This window comes from Crinia signifera, chromosome 11 (assembly GCF_055691185.1).
Source record: "Crinia signifera chromosome 11, ASM5569118v1, whole genome shotgun sequence".
In the NCBI taxonomy this organism is placed as follows: domain Eukaryota; kingdom Metazoa; phylum Chordata; class Amphibia; order Anura; family Myobatrachidae; genus Crinia; species Crinia signifera.
In genome coordinates, this window is record NC_139227.1 from 117,438,430 (window position 1) to 117,457,586 (window position 19,157).

The 19,157-nt window shown below is 52.1% G+C and overlaps 1 protein-coding gene across 11 annotated transcripts in view; it reads left to right on the forward strand.

Moving 5' to 3' along the window:
• The first annotated feature begins 7,454 nt into the window (after nucleotides 1–7,454).
• CKAP5 (cytoskeleton associated protein 5) overlaps nucleotides 7,455–19,157 on the forward strand; it is a 37,140-nt gene continuing 25,437 nt past the window's right edge. For 8 of the 11 annotated variants that reach the window (XM_083164457.1, XM_083164463.1, XM_083164464.1 and 5 more), the window contains exon 1: nucleotides 7,455–7,611. The gene's annotated coding sequence lies outside the window, so the exon portion shown is untranslated. Of the gene's footprint in view, nucleotides 7,612–14,891; nucleotides 15,045–19,157 lie in introns of those variants that run through there. The other 3 variants (XM_083164458.1, XM_083164459.1, XM_083164460.1) reach the window with 3 other exon arrangements.

A 19,157-nucleotide genomic window follows, 5' to 3' on the forward strand; every position in this document is an offset into this window, starting at 1 on the left:
TTGTGTAATATCTGGGCGCCCGATTTTTTGATCGGGCGGAAAAATCGCATCGCATGCAACCAAATCGCATGCGATGCGATTTTCCTGTGGATTCAATGTTAAATGGTCCCTGTTCATACCCCCACTATCTAAGTGGGCATGGAGTTGATCTTATATAGCGTGGCGAGCACAGCGAGGCGAGCGGACGCGGAATACATGTTAGGTAATCCGCGTCCCCTCGCGGGGCTCGCCGCGCATCGGGCTCGGTGAATCGCTGCGCTCGCAATGCTATATATAATCTACTCCATGCCCACTTGGATAGTGGGGGTATAAACAGGGACCATTTAACATTGAATCCAATGCAAAATCGCATTGATCGCATCGCATTGCATGCAATTTGGTTGCATGCGATGCCATGCGATTTTCACGAAAAATCGCGTCGCATCACATCTGATTGTATGCCTTAAGTTAAGGCATACAATCAAAAAATCGGGCGCCCAGATATTACACAAGTACCGATTTCACCCCAAACTACATGGAGAACGTCTGAGGATCAGTGATTCCTGACCGATCCTTGGAGATAAAGGTGACTCGTTCCTGCGACGGTGCCCTATGCGTTGGTGCTTTCTGAGTATTGATGCCAGGGCCTGATTAACCAAAAGGCTTATTAGGCTGCAGCCTGGGGCGCTGTGTTCTGGGGGGCACAGCATTGGCACAATAGATTGCGCTGGGATGACCGCGCTTCCGGGTGAACTGTGGGAGCAGCGGTGCCTGCTGGGATTGCTAGCGTCACCGAGGTAGGTGGAAGAGGAGAACCTGAGACCCCGGGTGGCTTCCCTGCCAAAGCTCTGATTAATGCCACTGTGCCGTTGCCAGCACTGCTAGGTGGCAAGTGGCAATAACAATGGAGCTAATGCCTGAGCCTGTTACAGGTTTTTAGCTGAATTATGAGTGTAAAAAATTGGTGGTGGGGAGGGTGTGGATCAGTTGGTCACCAGCAAGTTGTTAGACAGTCATTAGGTCGACATGTAGGAAGGTCGACGTGAGTCTAGGTCGACATGGGTTAGGTTGACAGGGTCATAAGGGTGACAAGGTCATTAGGTCCACATGGGTTAGGTCGACAGCCAAAAGGTCGACATGGGGGTTTTCAATGTTTATTGACCCGAATGTCGACAAAGTCCACATGGACACAGGTTAAAGTGCACCATGTCCCCTCGCTACGCTCGGCACACTATTTAATTCTCCCACCACACCCTAGTAGATGGTAGGGCCTGAAATACCGCCTGTCGGCTCAAAAAAACTGAAAACCCTGTGTCAACCTTTTGACTTTTGCCCTAACCCATGTCGACCTAACCCATGTCAACCTAGACTCATGTCGACCTAGACACATGTTGACCTAGATGCATGTCGACCTAACGGTGTCGACCTAATGTGTCTAACAACTTGCTGGTGACCTAGTGACCGTATCCCGTGGGCGGGGCTGTCACTTCTGTATTAGCCTAGGGTGGCTGGAACCCTTAATGTGGATAGTTCTGTGGATGCCTTCACCTAACACCTAGCACTGCAGCTGCTGCACCTGACACCTAGCACTGCGTGACCACCTCTGACTGACAGTGACACAACAGCTGCTACACTGACACCTAGCACTGCAGCACTGCGTGACCACCTCTGACTGACCGTGTCACAGCAGCTGCTGAACTTAAACCTAACACTGAGTGGCCACCTCTGACTGACACAGCAGCTGCTGCACCTGACACCTAGCACTGCGTGACCACCTCTGACTGACAGTGACACAGCAGCTGCTACACTGACCCCTAGCACTGCAGCACTGCGTGACCACCTCTGACTGACCGTGTCACAGCAGCTGCTGCACCTGACACCTAGCACTGTGTGGCCATCTCTGACTGACAAAGTGCCACAGCAGCTGCTGCACCTGACACCTAGCACTGAGTGGCCACCTCTGACTGACACAGCAGCTGCTGCACCTAACACCTTGCACTGTGTGGCCACCTCTGACTGACAAAGTGCCACAGCAGCTGCTGCACCTGACACCTAGTATTATTATTATTATAATTTTATTTATAAGGCGCCACAAGTGTTTCGCAGCGCCGTACAAAGGAACAATACAGGGAGACAAAGCTTGGCATAACATTGAATAAATAACAAAAATACAGTACAAATAAAGAGCACCACAGATCAATACACATTACAGCTTAAATATAAGTAGTGAGGACTCAGTCAACATACAACTAGAGGCTAGGGGCCTTATTTAGATCTGATCGCAGTACTAATTTGTTCTCAAAATGGGCAAAACCATGTACACTGCAGGTGGGGCAGATGTAAGAGGTGCAGAGAGAGTTAAATTTGGGTGGGGTGGTTGAAACTGAAATCTAAATTGCAGTGTAAAAATAATGCAGCCAGTATTTACCCTGCACAGAAACAAAATAACTCACCCAAATTTAACTCTCTCTATACATGTTACATCTGCCCCACCTGCAGTGTACATGGTTTTGCCCATTTTGAGAACAAATTTGTACTGCGATCAGATCTGAATAAGGGCCTAGATGCCAATGATGGAGATGAGTATGCAGACAAAGATGGTCACTGAGTGTTGGAGTATAGGAGAGCTGTGAGTGACATGTGAAGAGAAGAGGGCTTTGACAACAGGAGGGAAGAGGGCCCTGCTCAGAGGAGCTTACAATCTAGTACTGTGTGACCACGGGTATGCAGGCAGCGGGTAGACAATGTCTAGGTCGACAGTCACTAGTTCGACCACTAAAAAGGTGGTTTTTCATACTTTATTATCCAAGTGGGTATAGAGTGGGCATATAATAGTGTACCGAGTGAGCCATTTGAGATGACAAGGGGTATATATTCGTTGTCCATGTCGATTTAGGATTATATAGACACAATAAATCATGAAAAACTCATGTCAACCTTGCCTATGTCGACCATAACTTTGGGTCAACTTTTTGGCAATATTGACCTAAGGTATGTCAACCCTTTTTCAGTGTGGACTTAGTCACTAGGTCGACCAGTAATGGTTTGACACTTGACAGTGACTGTTGACCTAGCCATTGTCTATCATCTATTTTATACCATAACCACCTCTGACTGACACCTCCACTCACCACTACACCTGCACCTGACGCCTAGCACTGCAGCACTGTGTGACCAGCACTGACTGACACTGACAGGCTAGCACTGCGTGACCACAAAAAAAAAAAAAGAGTGCTTTAAAAAGTCCAGTTCATACGTTACCGTATTTTTATGACCATAAGTGTGTGGGTCCGTTCCTATTAGGTGTCTTCCATAGGATGTAGATAGTGGGTCCAATGTGTCCAGATGGCAGGCACTTTGTGGAGAGGCAATCTCCTGGTGTATCACCTTATGTCCTGTATAGGGCAAGTGTAGGCCTCTAAATAGATGGCTTCAGATGGTTTTGCCCAGGGTGCCAATGGAGTTCCCTAATGTACGGGAAGGAGGAGAAAAAGGAATGGAAGACTGGTCCGGATCCAAGTAGTGGTCAATATTGGGGTTTAGAACTGGACAAGGGTATTCCTGGTAGTCCACCAACGCGTTTCGCCAGTTCCCTGGCTTTATCAAGGTGTTTTTTTATTATCATTAATTTTTTAACAATCCTCTTTTCATTCATCTTCCCCATATTTTTATTAAAAGTGATACTTTTACCCTACCATTGGCACATTATTGGCAATTATTGTTACATAATTAATTTTTATACTGTCATTCAATTGTACCTAGCACAGTGTTCTTTGCTTTTTCTTCTTTCTAGTTGGGGACTAACTATCCCCTTTTTCTTACACTGCAGCTTGGCAGCACAACCCATATACTTTGCGCCCCCCACACCGGTGGATAACTTGTTATCCACTATCCTTTCCAATTAGCACTGCGTGACCACCACTGACTGACACTGACAGGCTAGCACTGCAGCACTGTGACCAGCACTGACTGACAGTGACACCTAGCACTGTGTGACCACCACTGACTGACACTGACAGGCTAGCACTGCAGCACTGTGACCAGCACTGACTAACAGTGACACCTAGCACTGTGTGACCAGTACTGACTGACAGTGACACCTAGCACTTTGTGACCACCACTGACTGACACTGACAGGCTAGCACTGCAGCACTGTGACTGTGACCAGCACTGACTGACAGTGACACCTAGCACTGTGTGACCACCACTGACTGACACTGACAGGCTAGCACTGCAGCACTGTGACCAGCACTGACTAACAGTGACACCTAGCACTGTGTGACCAGTACTGACTGACAGTGACACCTAGCACTTTGTGACCACCACTGACTGACACCTACAGCTGCAGCACTGTGACCAGCACTGACTGACACTGACAGGCTAGCACTGCAGCACTGTGTGACCAGCACTGACTGACAGTGACACCTAGCACTGTGTGACCACCACTGACTGACACTGACACCTACAGCTGCAGCTATGTGACCAGCACTGACTGACACCTACCGCTGCAGCACTGTGACCAGCACTGACTGACACCTCCACTCACCACTGCATCTGACGCCTAGCACTGCAGCACTGTGTGACCAGCACTGACTGACACTTACACCTAGCACTGCAGCACTGTGTGACCAGCACTGACTGACACTGTCAGGCTAGCACTGTGTGACCAGCATTGCCTGACAGTGACACCACCTAGCACTGTGTGACCAGCACTGACTGACACTGGCACCTAGCACTGTGTGACCAGCACTGACTGACAGTGACACCACCTAGCACTGTGTGACCAGCACTGACTGATACTGGCACCTAGCACTGTGTGACCAGCACTGACTGACAGTGACACCTAGCACTGTGTGACCAGCACTGACTGACAGTGACACCTAGCACTGTGTGACCAGCACTGACTGACAGTGACACCTAGCACTGTGTGACCAGCACTGACTGATACTGGCACCTAGCACTGTGTGACCAGCACTGACTGACACTGGCACCTAGCACTGTGTGACCATCCATCACTGACTGACTGACACTGGCACCTAGCACTGTGTGACCATCCATCACTGACTAACTGACTGACACTGGCACCTAGCACTGTGTGACCAGCACTGACTGACAGTGACACCACCTAGCACTGTGTGACCAGCACTGACTGATACTGGCACCTAGCACTGTGTGACCAGCACTGACTGACAGTGACACCACCTAGCACTGTGTGACCAGCACTGACTGATACTGGCACCTAGCATTGTGTGACCAGCACTGACTGACACTGACACCTACAGCTGCAGCTATGTGACCACCACTGACTGACACCTTCAGCTGCAGCACTGTGACCAGCACTGACTGACACTGACAGGCTAGCACTGCAGCACTGTGACTGTGACCAGCACTGACTGACAGTGACACCTAGCACTGTGTGACCACCACTGACTGACACTGACAGGCTAGCACTGCAGCACTGTGACCAGCACTGACTAACAGTGACACCTAGCACTGTGTGACCAGTACTGACTGACAGTGACACCTAGCACTTTGTGACCACCACTGACTGACACCTACAGCTGCAGCACTGTGACCAGCACTGACTGACACTGACAGGCTAGCACTGCAGCACTGTGTGACCAGCACTGACTGACAGTGACACCTAGCACTGTGTGACCACCACTGACTGACACTGACACCTACAGCTGCAGCTATGTGACCAGCACTGACTGACACCTACCGCTGCAGCACTGTGACCAGCACTGACTGACACCTCCACTCACCACTGCATCTGACGCCTAGCACTGCAGCACTGTGTGACCAGCACTGACTGACACTTACACCTAGCACTGCAGCACTGTGTGACCAGCACTGACTGACACTGTCAGGCTAGCACTGTGTGACCAGCATTGCCTGACAGTGACACCACCTAGCACTGTGTGACCAGCACTGACTGACACTGGCACCTAGCACTGTGTGACCAGCACTGACTGACAGTGACACCACCTAGCACTGTGTGGACCAGCATTGACTGATACTGGCACCTAGCACTGTGTGACCAGCACTGACTGACAGTGACACCTAGCACTGTGTGACCAGCACTGACTGACAGTGACACCTAGCACTGTGTGACCAGCACTGACTGACAGTGACACCTAGCACTGTGTGACCAGCACTGACTGATACTGGCACCTAGCACTGTGTGACCAGCACTGACTGACACTGGCACCTGGCACTGTTTGACCATCCATCACTGGACTGACTGACACTGGCACCTAGCACTGTGTGACCATCCATCACTGACTAACTGACTGACACTGGCACCTAGCACTGTGTGACCAGCACTGACTGACAGTGACACCACCTAGCACTGTGTGACCAGCACTGACTGATACTGGCACCTAGCATTGTGTGACCAGCACTGACTGACACTGACACCTACAGCTGCAGCTATGTGACCAGCACTGACTGACACCTACCGCTGCAGCACTGTGACCAGCACTGACTGACACCTCCACTCACCACTGCATCTGACGCCTAGCACTGCAGCACTGTGTGACCAGCACTGACTGAGACACTGACACCTAGCACTGCAGCACTGTGTGACCAGCACTGACTGACACTGTCAGGCTAGCACTGTGTGACCAGCATTGGCTGACAGAGACACCACCTAGCACTGTGTGACCAGCACTGACTGACACTGACACCTAGCACTGTGTGACCAGCACTGACTGACACTGACACCTAGCACTGTGTGACCAGCACTGACTGACTGAGTGACACCTAGCACTGTGTGACCAGCACTGACTGACAGTGACACCTAGCACTGTGTGACCAGCACTGACTGATACTGGCACCTAGCACTGTGTGACCAGCACTGACTGACAGTGACACCTAGCACTGTGTGACCAGCACTGACTGATACTGGCACCTAGCACTGTGTGACCAGCACTGACTGACACTGACACCTACAGCTGCAGCTATGTGACCAGCACTGACTGACACCTACCGCTGCAGCACTGTGACCAGCACTGACTGACACCTCCACTCACCACTGCATCTGACGCCTAGCACTGCAGCACTGTGTGACCAGCACTGACTGAGACACTGACACCTAGCACTGCAGCACTGTGTGACCAGCATTGGCTGACACTGGCACCTAGCACTGTATGACCAGCACTGACTGACACTGGCACCTAGCACTGTGTGACCAGCACTGACTGACACTGGCACCTAGCACTGTGTGACCAGCAGTGCTGACTGACACTGGCACCTAGCACTGTGTGACCACTGACTGACTGACACTGGCACCTAGCACTGTGTGACCACTGACTGACTGACAGTGACACCTAGCACTGTGTGACCACTGACTGACTGACAGACTGAGCGAGTGACACATACACACAGCCACAGCTAGAGCGCCACTGTCTCGCAGCCTGTCTCTGGCCCCGCCTACTGTGTTCAAACCGCCCAATCAGCGAGCGGCCGTCGCCGTTGCTCAGTGAACCAATCGGCTTTAAGGATACTACGCACGGCAGTGATCGCGTTCAAACGGGCAGCAGCAGGAACGTCGCAGAGCCCGGTATCCCGGTCCGGAGCGGCGGCGACATCGCACTACCGCGGGGGGCACAAGGAGCGACCCGGGAGCAGGTATGGGGCGAGTGATGGTCTATATGTACCGGGGTGTCCGGGCCGGTGGGCGGGGATGGCCTAATGCATAGCGGCCGATGTACCCTCATAGGGGGAGATGAGGGAAGGGCCAGGGGTCCTGTCCTGTCTCCCCCCAGCAGCTCCCTGTGGCTGGCTGGCATAGGGGTGGCATCGTGCACCCCTATGGGTGACGGATAGGGGTGCACGATGCCACCCCTATCCGTCACCCCCCCAGGTTATGATGGTAGTTGCCCTGTGTGCCCGCAGGGGGATCTGTCCCTTTGGGGTGGGGGTGTCTGTGCTGTGTAGTGGACTGTTGCTACATTGGCCATTATTTGGTTGCCAGTCTCTCCCCCCTGCACTGGCATGTCTATACAGAACCTCATTGGTAAACCCTCTATTGGGCCCATTCAGTTAGAAGAGATGAACATCGCTGTAATGGTGTCACATGCTGCTGCTGTCACCCTTCATTGTCCATAAACTCTACTTATTTTTTCCCATTTTTTGTTTGTAACCCCCTTACTGTAATGTCAGGGCTATGTATGTCTGATCTGCGCAAGGCATTGCACTTCTGTTGACCCCCTGTAACGCTGTGTGCCCACTGCAGCTGAGCCCTGGGTTGCATTTATGTTCTGGTGGGGGTATGGATCATTGGGCAGCTAAATTAAGGTCGATATACTTTGGGTTGACACAAGCATTAGGGCAGCATTGGGAAGGTAGACAGTCAAAAGGTTGACATGGGTTTTAAATGTGGTTGTTTTTTTTTTTTGGTCTCCAATATTGACATGGACACAGAAAAATGCACTGTGCGCCCGGCACACTATTCTGTTCTCCCTCCGTGCCCTAGTGGATGGTAGGGCATGAAATACCACCCATTGGCTCAAAAAAACCTTCAAAACCCATGTCGACCTAAAGCTTGTGTTGACCTTTTGACCCACTGTATGTCTACTTAATGACCGTATACCGCTGGTGGACTGTAGGCTATGCTTTGGGTGTGATTAAATTTTGGATGATGAATGCTGTCAAATTTGCGTGTATGCAGCACTTATGGTAGCCATGAGATCTCTCTGCACCCCTGTGGGGCTGCCAGCCAAGTGAATTGGGCATGATTTTGGATGTATGACCGAGCAATCCAATAGTTGTACATGCCCGTTTATTATGGGACTTAGTAAAAACTGACCCTGTGGGTGCCTGTCCGGGGGGGGGGGTTCTATGACACCTGTCACTCGGGACATGGGTAAGTAGAGATTAGAGCAGGGCTGGGCAACACCGGCCCTCCAGATATTAGTGAACTACACATCCCAGGATGCTTTGCATTAGTTTGTGGCCATGCTGAAACTGATACAAGGCATGCTGGGATGTGTAGTTCATCAACATCTGGAGGGCCGGTGTTGCCCAGCCCTGGATTAGAGCCTATATTTATAGTCCAGACCTTTCCAGTGTTTCCTGGTCAGAAAGGCTTTTATCTCTCCCTGGTGACAGGTATCACATGAACTCCCACCAGACGGGACCCCTCTCGGACCAGACACCACAAGCTCCGGAATGCAGTTTGATGTGTGGACTGGGGGTCCCTTCTAGTTTTACCCATTTCCTCTATCTATTATCACTCTTGTTGCACCTAAAGCACTTGTCAACTAATGGGTGTTAATGAGAAGTGCTATTGGGCACTAAAGCCATATTTCTGCCCGCTGCCTTCAAGAGACTGCTAGCAGAGATGTGGTTGTCTGTGGCACTCACACTGGTCAGAGCAATAACAGAATTAATGTATCACTGCTTAAAAAAAAACAAAAAAAAAAAACAAGATCATTGCCCATTTGGTGTCCTGTCGCCGGTGTTACAATTGCACATTAACCCTTTGGAGTGCTGTCTGAAGTAAGGTGGTATAGCTTGTTTTGGTAATGTGAATCGTCCGTAAACCAGCCCCCCATCCCCGTCATGGACGTACTGGAATGGTACGTGGTGTCTGCATTGTCACTTTCGCTGTGCACCCCATAAACCTATAGTTATTCTGGATGGCACTTCCTGTACATATGGTTTTCCTATCATGGGAGAGATGTTTCAGACCTAAAGAGAACGTGGTGAAGTTGCAGTAAAATCTGTAGCAGCGGACTGGTTTATGTGGGCAAGTTTTCATGTTTAAATCTCTTCTAAAAGTCTGGGGGAAACTTAGTTCTCATGCTCGTGGCTTGTATCTGAAAAGTCTTAAACAAGTTACTGTTTGAGCATTAATACACCTTATAAACTGAAGCAATTTCCTGGTTTATTTTTGGGATAAACCTGGGTTGTGCCTCTGTGTAAATGGCCCCTTTTTTAAAAATAACCTGAGTCCAAAAACCCAGCAATGCAGCCTGGGAAATGTTCTGGATTTAACACGTGTAATGGTGTGTACACACGGTGAGATTTTGACTATATAGTCAAAATCGCATTGGTATCGCACAGGTGTTTTAAACTTCAATGATTTTTATTGAAAAATGTTCACATTATACAAAACAGGGGGGGGACAGAAAAGAAAAAAAGGGGGGGGGACAGCGGCCCTCACAGGTTTTTTAACCAGCACAAATCAAAGCCAGTTAGACAGGGCTGCATTGACTATATAGTACTTATCTATACTAGTGTTCATTCTAGCACCCGCTATCTTTGAAGACCCCTGCAGTTCCTCTTCCCTGCCTGGGGTGTCGCTGTCTGCTGTGGTGTTTCTAGCACAGGTCTGGTTTGCAGATCAGTGCTGATATACAGACCACACTGTGCTAGAAGCACTACAGCAGACCGCGACACCCCAGGCAGGGAAGAGGAACTGCAGGGGTCTTCAAAGTTAGCGGCTGCTAGAATGAACACTATATACTATACAGTCAACATTTCATGCATGTCTCATGGCTTGTTGTGCAATTCCATCCTGATGCGATCATGACCATGTGTACACACCATTAGACCCATGTTCAGGGGCAGTGTAAACTGGTAAATCGTGTCATCCAAACCAGACCTGTCTACATTAATGGGAGAGCGTCCTGCGGTCAGGACGGAGGTTGGGAGAGGGGACATGTAGCTTCCGCTGCTGTCTGCTCCACTCGTGACAGCTGTGCCAGGACAGATGGAGGCAGCCCAAGCAGCTTTCCGGAGTTCTAGGTTCTCCGCACAGCATGACATTGGCGATGCAGTTAATCTATTCTTCAAGAAGCTGCATCCATGCGCAGTGTGAACGGTGCCGACCCAGGAATATCCCAGGTCGGCACTGCAATGTAAATGCGGTAAATCCTGGTTTGGAACAGTGTGTCAGATCCAAAATGTTGGTGTAAAAGCAGTATTTGTTAGCAGCAGCAGCAGGAGTAATAAATGTAGTCAGATTGGATAGAATTCCCAGAGATGGACTTTTAAATAGATCCAGTGTGGAGAGCTGAGCATCTATATAAAACTACTTCCTCATGTCTGACAGTGACTTCTGTTTTCATGTCCACCGACATGTGCCAATATCACGGGTGTTCCTCGCATGCACTGGCTAACATGAGTGCCAACGTTGCTGTGAGATTCTCAAATATCAGCTAAAAATGCCAGCATTACTCACAGCGACTACTCCTTTAGTCAATTCATTGACTTGACAGTATATGTATTTATACTAAAAGAACAGTCGCTCTGAGCAAACCCCCCCCCCCCCCCCCCCCCCCGGCATTAGTACGCCGGAGCTTCCCTGCTGCCGCTGCCTAAGCCGCCTGTCACATTCAGCAGTAATGTCGGTGGCAGGCTCGGGAGGACTCGGGTGCCTGAACGCACCCGAGGCTGCTGCCGACGTCACTGTAAAATGAGTGACTGCTGGTTGGCTGGCAGGCGGGTCAGGGGAGCTCCGGCGTACCGATTGCCGGAGAAAAGGTGATGGCTGGGGGTACTGCAAGGGTTGGGCGGGGGTGGGTAGGTACTGGAAGGGTTGGGCCAGCGGCGGGCGCACACCTATTCTATATTAGTGGTTTCACCGGAAATTTTACGGGACTGCCCGCTGCGGCATACCATCCAAGTGGTTAACCCATTGTGGTACTCTCTACATGGTTGGGCTGCCCAATTGGTGATGTACACCAGTGGTTCTCAAGGACCCCCAACAGTTAACCTTTTCCAGGTCTCCACACAGAATCGCTAGTGAAGTATTTAGCCCCACCTGTGGATCTTTTAAAATATATGATGGTGCAGGTCAAGTCTCCCTTATCCATGTATTCCAAAAATAAAAATGAAATATTCTGAAAAGTTTTTCAGAATAATTTTTTTTTTTTGTTTCCCCCTCCTGCCCCTTTTTTTATCATACTTGCCTCGTCCCCTGATGGCTACGGCGGCCTTCTGGATACTCTTCAGTGGCATCCCCGGTCCCAGGGGCGCATTGCCTAAGTGCATGGTCGCGCCAGTGATGTCACCAGCGCAATGCACCCCTGGGACCAGAGATGGCACTGAAGAGGATCCTGAGGGAACCGTTGGGACACGACCAGAGGACCAGGTAAGTATGAAAAAAAGAATATTAAAAAATCTCTTAACCAAAATGCTCATTGGATAAGGTATGTCATTACTGAGCAGATGAAGATCTATCCATTTTAGATCTACAGTAGTTAGCAGATTTGTTGCTAGGGCAACACCACCAATTGTCTAAGTTTTGAAATTGACAGAAAGCTGATTGGCTGCTGCATACATCGCCATCGTGTTTAGGGGAAGAGGTGTCAAACTTTGTAACTGGACACATTTGGCACAATTCCATCGTGGTATTGGGTGCATGTGGATGGCAAACCTCTCTGTTTTATTGCATGCAATTGTGAAAGTTGGAGACAGGAGGAGAGGTACCATGTAGCTGGCATTTATCAAGTGCAATATTTTAACTGGTAGGTTGGCGCTGATTGGTTGCTATGGCCAATGGTATGGCAGAGTTCCAGAGGCTCTGGCTGAAGAAGCATTCTAGGGGGGGGGGGGATGCTGCCCTGGCCGGGTAGGTGGGCGGGCATGATGAGGCTGCTCTGGCCGGGTAGGTGGGCTGGGCGGGCAGGATGCTGCCCTGGCCGGGTAACGGGCTGGGCGGGCATGATGAGGCTGCTCTGGCCGGGTAGGTGGGCTGGGCGGGCAGGATGCTGCCCTGGCCGGGTAACGGGCTGGGCGGGCATGATGAGGCTGCTCTGGGCGGGCATGATGAGGCTGCTCTGGCCGGGTAGGGCGGCTGGGCGGGCATGATGAGGCTGCTCTGGCAGGGTAGGGCGGCTGGGCGGGCATGATGAGGCTGCTCTGGCCGGGTAGGGCGGCTGGGCGGGCATGATGAGGCTGCTCTGGCCGGGTAGGGCGGCTGGGCGGGCAGGATGAGGCTGCTCTGGCCGGGTAGGTGGGCAGGCAGATGGTGCTCTGGCCGGATAGGTGGGCATGTGTGGGCATGATGAGACTGCTCTGGGCGGGCAGGATGCTGCCCTGGCCGGGTAGGTGGGCTGGGCGGGCATGATAAGGCTGCTCTGGCCGGGTAGGTGGGCTGGGCGGGCATGATAAGGCTGCTCTGGCCGGGTAGGTGGGCTGGGCGGGCAGGATGCTGCCCTGGCCGGGTAGGTGGGCTGGCGGGCATGATAAGGCTGCTCTGGCCGGGTAGGTGGGCTGGGCGGGCAGGATGAGGCTGCTCTGGCCGGGTAGGGCGGCTGGGCGGGCATGATGAGGCTGCTCTGGGCGGCTGGGCGGGCATGATGAGGCTGCTCTGGCCGGGTAGGGCGGCTGGGCGGGCAGGAGGCTGCTCTGGCCGGGTAGGGCGGCTGGGCGGGCAGGATGCTGCCCTGGCCGGGTAGGTGGGCTGGGCGGGCAGGATGCTGCCCTGGCCGGGTAGGTGGGCAGGATGATGCTGCCCTGGCCGGGTAGGTGGGCAGGATGAGGCTGCCCTGGCCGGGTAGGTGGGCTGGGCGGGCAGGATGAGGCTGCTCTGGCCGGGTAGGTGGGCTGGGCGGGCAGGATGAGGCTGCTCTGGCCGGGTAGGTGGGCTGGGCGGGCAGGATGAGGCTGCTCTGGCCGGGTAGGTGGGCTGGGCGGGCAGGATGAGGCTGCTCTGGCCGGGTAGGTGGCTGGGCGGGCAGGATGCTGCCCTGGCCGGGTAACGGGCTGGGCGGGTATGATGAGGCTGCTCTGGGCGGCTGGGCGGGCATGATGAGGCTGCTCTGGCCGGGTAGGGCGGCTGGGCGGGCATGATGAGGCTGCTCTGGCCGGGTAGGGCGGCTGGGCGGGCAGGATGCTGCCCTGGCCGGGTAGGGTGGCTGGGCGGGCAGGATGCTGCCCTGGCCGGGTAGGTGGGCATGATGAGACTGCTCTGTCCGGGTAGGTGGGCTGGGCGGGCAGGATGCTGCCCTGGCCGGGTAGGTGAGCTGGGCGGGCATGATGAGGCTGCTCTGGCCGGGTAGGTGGGCTGGGCGGGCAGGATGCTGCCCTGGCCGGGTAGGTGGGCTGGGCGGGCAGGATGCTGCCCTGGCCGGGTAGGTGGGCTGGGCGGGCAGGATGCTGCCCTGGCCGGGTAGGTGGGCTGGGCGGGCAGGATGCTGCCCTGGCCGGGTAGGTGGGCTGGGCGGGCAGGATGAGGCTGCTCTGGCCGGGTAGGTGGGCTGGGCGGCCAGGATGCTGCCCTGGCCGGGTAGGTGGGCTGGGCGGGCATGATGAGGCAGCTCTGGTGGGTAGGTGGGCTGGGCAGGCAGGATGCTGCCCTGGCCGGGTAGGTGGGCTGGGCGGGTATGATGAGGCTGCCCTGGCCGGGTAGGTGAGCTGGGCGGGCATGATGAGGCTGCTCTGGCCGGGTAGGTGGGCTGGGCGGGCATGATGAGGCTGCTCTAGCCGAGTAGGTGGGCTGGGCGGATTATGAGGCTGCTCTGGCCGGGTAGGTGGGCTGGGCGGGCATGATGAGGCTGCCCTGGCCGGGTAGGTGGGCATGATGATGCTGCCCTGGCCGGGTAGGTGGGCATGATGATGCTGCCCTGGCCGGGTAGGTGGGCTGGGCGGGCAGGAGGCTGCCCTGGCCGGGTAGGTGGGCATGATGAGGCTGCCCTGGCCGGGTAGGTGGGCTGGGCTGGCAGATGATGCTCTGGCGGGTAGGTGGGCTGGGCGGGCATGATGCTGCTCTGGCCGGGTAGGTGGGCTGGGCTGGCAGGATGCTGCCCTGGCCGGGTAGGTGGGCTGGGCTGGCATGATGCTGCTCTGGCCGGTAGGTGGGCAGGGCAGCTAGACGTGAGTGTGTATGGGAGGGGGCGGCGGCGGATGATACCCCTGCTCCGGTGGTAGGGACGGCGATGATTGGCTCTCGGCGCCGGAAGGGACGGGCCCTGCCCATGGTGTGACATCATTGGCTGCGCCGCTCGGGTTCAAGCCGTGTGAGCTCCGGGAGATGACACCGAGCCCTTTGTGTGAGGCGGCGGCCTGAGAGGAGAGCGGCACCCGGGCCCCCACCCCGCTCTGCTCCGGAGGTAACACGGGAGCGTCCGCCTCACTGCCGGCCCGTACACGCCGACTCCGGCCTGCGTGCTGCAGTATACCCTGCCCCCTGCACCGCGGGCACCAGGCTCTGTGTATACTGTCACACAGTGCTGCTCATCCTCGCATCCTGTGTACAGCACCTCACTGTCATGTAGCTGGGGCCCCTAACCTTCCTCATACAGGGGCCCTGCCTGTATACTGTCACACAGTGCTGCCCATCCTCGCATCCTGTGTACAGCACCTCACTGTCATGTAGCTGGGGCCCCTAACCTTCCTCATACAGGGGCCCTGCCTGTATACTGTCACAGTGCTGCCCATCCTCGCATCCTGTGTACAGCACCTCACTGTCATGTACTTGAGGCCCCTAACCTTCCTCACACCGGAGCCTTGTCTCTATATGAGGCTGCTGTACGGTTCCTGGGTCACCTGGGTTTATACATTTAAGTGTGTGTGTTGTATTGACCTGTATAGCTAGAAAGGATGTAAGGTATTGGCATAGTACATATGGTGTCAGGGACTCTCTGGAGAGGGAAGACCTAGAAATGTAAAGAGGCCTGAGATCTGCGTATGAATATCCTTATATAATGTATTACCATTAGATACGTACTGTACACATACTGCAAATTCAGTGTTTCTATGGAGTCTATTCAATTCAGCGCTCTGGGAAGGAGATTACGCAGCGATTCAGTTCTGCATGCTATTAACGCTGCGAATGCCAGACTCGCTAATTAAACTAAGTGTTCGTCATGACTATTGGCATTCTTTGAAAGTGCCTGGGGCACTGAGGGCCAAAAACTGCTGCAGAAGATTAGCTGAATTTCATGAAGAATTCTGTCTGTCAGCCGTAGCAGCGCACTGATTTGAATACCTCTGAGACCTCCTTCGCGGTGCTATTGAATTGTCCCCTATTTATGCCTGCAAGTTATACCCGTTCCACATTCTAAAGTTCGGGTCGAACCCAGGGTCGTGATCCCAGCTCGGCATTTTCACATTAAACCTTTTACCCTTTCTTAGAACCTAGGTCAAATTGCCAGGTTGGTTCCCCTGGGTTATAAGCTGTGGTGCGCTCACACCGCACCTCGACCCGGGTCCATAAGAACCCGGAAATAACCCTGGTGCGATGTGAAAGGGGGTATAGTCACTACTAATTGTTCCTGACAGCAGTTAGACATTCTTTTCTTTATTTTGTTTAACCAAAACCTAAGCAAGTTTCACATCTTATTCATTAAAGAAGATATATCGATCTATCTATCGCAATGAGAAATCGGTGCTTCTGCTCAGTGAGAGTCCTAGATGTCTGTTCTAATTGTGTGGATGCCGGTTTAGCTTTGCAGTCGCAATGGAGTTTATCATTTTGCCATTCCTCACCCCTTAATTACTCCCTGTCCTGAAGCAGCCGCCTTCCCAATACTGTATATCACTTTCTGCTTTCTTTGTGTGTAAACTCATGCGTTCAGCCATTGGTCCATCTTCAAGGCTACTTTCTACCTAATGACCAATTATATTGCCCCCTAAATTTCGTGTAAACATTCATGCTGATGTATTGGGCTGAAAGCCATTGTTTCATGTGTGTGCTTTGCAGAAGTCCTGCTCTCCGGAGAGAATGCTTTGTTAGCAGGTCTCCCGGGGAATGCAGGTAACCTAGCTCTGTAATTACACATCCACCTTGTCAATGTTCTGTATGTAACCACACCTACCGCAGGTCGTTCTTTGTCAGCAGATTGCTGCATCACTAGGTGCCTAATAATAAAACTAGGGAGTCACAAACCAGTTCCCTGCTGTGCACGATTGCCCCACCCTCTACCCTACATGGGTAATAATACAGCAAGGGGTCTACCTGTGTGCCCCTCTCCTAGCCCATGGTTATGTGTCATGGGGGTTATTTTGTTTCACTCTGACAAATTCCTTCTTCATTTAGGTGAGTAATTTTGTTTCTGTGCAGGGTAAATACTGGCTGCTTTATTTCTACACTGCAATATAGATCTCACTTTGAAGTAAAACCCCACCCAAATGTAATTCTGTCTGCACATGTTGCATCTGCCCTCCTGCAGTGCAGCATGGTTTTGTCCATCTAAAGCCCTATACACATGCATCGATTTTATTATTTATATTTTTTTTCCCTGATTTTCGAATTCTGCTTATAGAAGCAAAATCGAATCCTAAACGAAATCGAATGGTTTTTGTGTCACTTTCCATCTACATTCAATGCGCGCTCCCATTTTCACAAAATCGAACAGAAAAATCTACTGTGCAGCCAAGGAAATATTGAATTCGATCTAGTGAATCGAATGTGTACAATGTACCATAAATGATCCAACCACTATATTTGCCTGTCTTCTGAGGAAGAGGAGAAGGGTTGGTCATATGAATTTTTTTTTTTTTTTTTTTTTCAGCCAATAAGTTTGGGTATATTCATTGTGGGGGGGGGGGGGGGGGGTCGAGGGGGCTGATCCCGTGCTATATGAGCTCCCTGTATTTGCGGGCAAAACTCGCTGTTCCGGGCATACACGCTGGACCCTTTTGCCCAGTGTGTATGTGCATCAATGATGGGGGAAAACCACCAGCACTGAAAATGTGCCCATTCCAGCGTCCTTCTCCCCCTTTTTTTTATTTTTTTAAGGACTCTATGGAAAGTCATCCACCCCTGCTGGTAATAGATGGGCGACTGTTATGTGGGAACTTGCATCAGCTTCCATCGCCAGGCCGTACACCACTGGGTGGCTTTTAAACAAAGCAGCTCACACTGTTAGGGGGTCCAGTGTGTACTCAGCATTTAAGGAGATACTCTATGGGCGGAATCAATGCGGCCAGCGAGGCGGTGTCTGCGGCGTGTATCGCTGAAAACAAGCAATCATCAACATTTAACCCCCGTGCAGGCTGCTCTCCCTGTTTACCATTCCGGGAGACTCCTCGCCGCCCTCCTCCAAACAGCAAGGTTTGCCGCTAATGCAGGGATCCCGCTGCATTTATCCGTGAGCCTCGCTGTTTTGACTGCCACACTCTCTGGAAAAACTAGCGAGGTGGAAACGGCGGGTGCAGGGGGCATCAGTTGAATACTGAACCCACGAGCTATCGGCACTGGTCTCTGTCACAGCTCACCAAAGATTATACCCCTATTTTGTAACGTCTCTAACTATGTGATTGAGTAGAGCTGTGTTGTTCTGTCCTTCTAGTGTTGTTAGAGGTCTCTTGTTCGTTGCATTTTCATTTTAGAGGCGGTCAGTCACTATCGTTGCCTGTGTCGCCTTGTATCAGTCCTAATTGCCATCGTAAACAGCATTAATGACTTTGCTGATATCTGACACTTGGAGGCTTGCGGGAAGTATATGGCAATCCTGGCCAATTAAAGCTGCCGTTCACATGCCCGTTGCGGGTAGAAGTGTTTGCATGTGACAGGGCTGTCTGGGGCGCGCGGAGAAGCGACTGTACTGTCTGGGGCATTGCGGGGTGACAGGGCTGTCTGGGATGTTGCGGGGTGAAGTGCGGGTGACAGGGCTGTCTGTGTGTCTAGTGAGTGGTGCTGTTTCCAGAAGTAATGTGAACATGTGCCCACTGCTATTACCATGCTCTTGAGTTGTTCTCCCCTCTGCATTTAATGTATTCAGTGTCCTTTAATTATACGTCCCTATAAAGAGGTGACAGTGGGGCATATATCCATATATTCCTATCTGTTACGAAGCTAAAAAGCTCCTGGAATTGTTGCCACTTGTCTCGTGGAGTCCGAGCCAGCACGGACCTTGAGTCCAATAATAGAATGAAATAACGAGAGTAACTGGAAGGTTTTAGTGCTGTGCTGCTTTTAAAAGCACTTTAATGTCTGACTGAACCTAAAACACCCAGGGAAGGCATAGTGGTGATCTCTTAACTCTTTATGAGCAGTTGACCATTTAAGTGGAATAGTATGTATGTAGTGTTCTCTCTAGCATGGTTTCAGGGCAGGGTACTTTTTTTTTTTTCAATTGGGAGGGCACGTTTCATATTGGATATTTGCATAAGAAACAACAAAACATATATAAAAAATTGCACACTGCATTAGGATTACTCCCATTAAAATTTGTCATACTCTGCTATGCCCATTACATATTCTGTCGTGATGACAATTA